Here is a 2,816-nt window from a genome sequence, read left to right on the forward strand (position 1 = left end):
AATTAGCTCTACAAAGCTAACTGAGTTGATAAATAAGTACTTGAAAAGCCATCACCTTTGGACTTAGCTGAAAAGGTTTCAAAGTATGATTAAATTTAAAATGAAAATGACAAAATAGACATTGACAAAAAATTGTAAATGTGAGTAATCGACCAAACGATATGTTTTTTCCACTATACACAGAATTTTAGAGAAATAAGATCAATAGCATTTTTAGGAACAATAAGGGTTCCTTGTTACAAATAGGGAACCATGGATAGATGCCTGTATAAAGATTGCATCATTAAGTACTTAAATTTAGAGGGTACTACATGCTTCAGAAGCAGGTCTACCCAAATTACAATACAGAGATTAACATGGCACATGCACAAAGATGATATGAAAATTTGTGAAGTATTCCATATTTTTCATTCTTCTGATGCAAGAAATGAAAAACAGTTATTAAAAAGTTAATTACAAAAAAACAAGTGTAACAATACATGTAATTTATAGAATTAAAGGTTAGATTGACATCAGTGTATGAATTCTTCACCATAGAAAGGCCTTTACATAGCATAACCTTTACAAAACTTGAAATTAGATAACATTGTAATTTTATCCCAGAGAAATAAAATAATATAAGGACCTAGGAAAAAAAGAAATCTTAAACTTCTTCTATATGGAATGCAGTCTGAAAGGACACATTTATTAATGAAACTATACATTATATAACAATGTAGAATTCCAAGTATTATATCTAGGAGCGAATGAAATAGATTATGGATATTATACAAACACAGACATACTTTATTTCAGAAAACTACAAGGAAAACTTTAGTTTCTATACTATTCATTTCAACAGAGAAGTTAAAATTATTTCGGATTTTAAAAAATCACAAACTGCAGAAATCATTATAGATGTATACAAACAACTCTTTAATACATTTTGATATAAAAATCAGGCAATTCACTTGGAAGAATACCATGGAATCCATGAATTTTTAAAGTAAGTTATTGCTGTTGCTTTGTATTGTGAAAAAAAATTTAAGGGACACAAAGGATGGACTGGCATTTTTGAAATTTAAGAAACTTAACCAAACCATTACAACTTAGGAGAACAATTTGTACAGCCTTCCACAACTTCAAAGAGGTAGTGATACATACTTATCCTTTTGTGGCAATATTAAATGCAGTTTCATCCAAGTTGATCTTCAGACCTAGTTTGATATAATGGTTCAACAGAGTATCTTTTCTATTTCTATTCCCAGCAGCAAGATGCAAGGCAATCAAGAGGCCTTGCCACTCTAGTATTATTGCACATATAAGCACTGTGCAGGGTTGTGAGCCATTCAGAGTTATTGCATGAATATCTGCCTTGAGCTACCAACTCATGGACAATGTCTAAGTGGCCACTCTAGGCTTCCCAATGAAGAGGGGTATACTCATCTTCATCCCTAGTATTCATCTGGGTGGCCTTTTTGGAAAGTAGTCTACAAGCCATAGTAAGCCGATTAATTTCAGCATCCCAAAGAAGAAATTTGTTTGGATCCTACTCCATTTTTTTTCTTGCAATTGATACCATTTCTCACTTTTTCATCTTGTTCCTGGTCTTCGTCAGAATTGCCTAACCAGAGATTTTGAGTGCAAGTGGGAATGAGATGTCCATGTATTTCACCAAGATTTCACAATGGTTGAACTGGTCAGAAAAATCTGGTGAATTTCCTGCATATGTTTTTTCACCATGATTTAATTTCTCTTTTTCCATTTTTACTATTTTGAATTATTCTAACTGGATAGTAGAGAATTGATAGAGAGCAGAGAAATGATTTTCCTCAGTATTCAAAAGTACAGACTGAAAATGAGGACCAGTGGGGTCTTCATGTGCAGCTTATTCTAGGAATGAGAAAATAGGAAACAATGTCTTCTATGTCAATGATTTGGGAAATACCATGTTATAGTGTAAAAGAAATCACTATTCAACATAAAGGCTTTAAGAGCTTTCTAATAGCTTTGTAAAGTTGGTATCCAACATTAGAAAAAAAATGTATAACGCAGTAGTAAAATAGAAGTCCTTTGTATGACTACCTAAATTCTTGTTTTTTTTTTAAATAGCTATACCATTCTGAATTTTTTTTAATTTTTATTGTGAACATACTGTACAGAAGGTTTAAAATTACATGGGAAAGATAATGAGTATATTTCTTATCAAGCATTGTAGCCTCCTACTTTGTTTACCCTTCACAACACTTCCCAGCCTCCCCCTACTTCCCACCCAATCCTACCCCCACACCAAAGTTGTAAAGTTCGTTTTCGACATGACAACTTGTACTTCTCATTGTTGCAACGGATCCATCTGTATCCTTATTTAAACGAATTGTTTTTCCCCATCCCCTCTTCAAATTATACCGACATCAAATATACTGAAAGCAGGGGTTATACTGTGGTGGAGGAACATACAAAGCAACAAAGAAATAATCTTTTATATGTGTTAGAAACAACTGCATGAAAGAAAAAAAAATTTTAAATACATATCTAAGGGTTCATTTTCCTAACATCACCTTATCCGACCTTCTCTGATTGACTCATACATATACTAGATATTGAAAATAAGGGAAATCGTGGGGCCTATGATTCTTTGGGCTTGGCTTACTTCACTTAATATAAATATTTGCAAGTCTTTCCATTTCCTAACAAATGGGGAAATGTCATTCTTTCTGATGGAGGCATAGAATTCCATTGTGTATATATACCACATTTTCTTGATCCATTCATCTACTGAGGGACATCTGGGTTGGTTCCATATCTTAGCTATGGTAAATAATGTTGCAATAAACATA

At 32.8% G+C, this 2,816-nt stretch overlaps 1 pseudogene; it reads left to right on the forward strand.

Moving 5' to 3' along the window:
• Positions 1–311: 311 nt before the first annotated feature.
• LOC138833487 (U6 spliceosomal RNA) lies at positions 312–408 on the forward strand (annotated as a pseudogene).
• Positions 409–2,816: the final 2,408 nt, after the last annotated feature.

This window comes from Dipodomys merriami, unplaced genomic scaffold, assembly GCF_024711535.1.
Source record: "Dipodomys merriami isolate MVZ:Mamm:240054 unplaced genomic scaffold, mDipMer1.0.p SCAF_209, whole genome shotgun sequence".
NCBI classification, from domain to species: Eukaryota; Metazoa; Chordata; class Mammalia; order Rodentia; family Heteromyidae; genus Dipodomys; species Dipodomys merriami.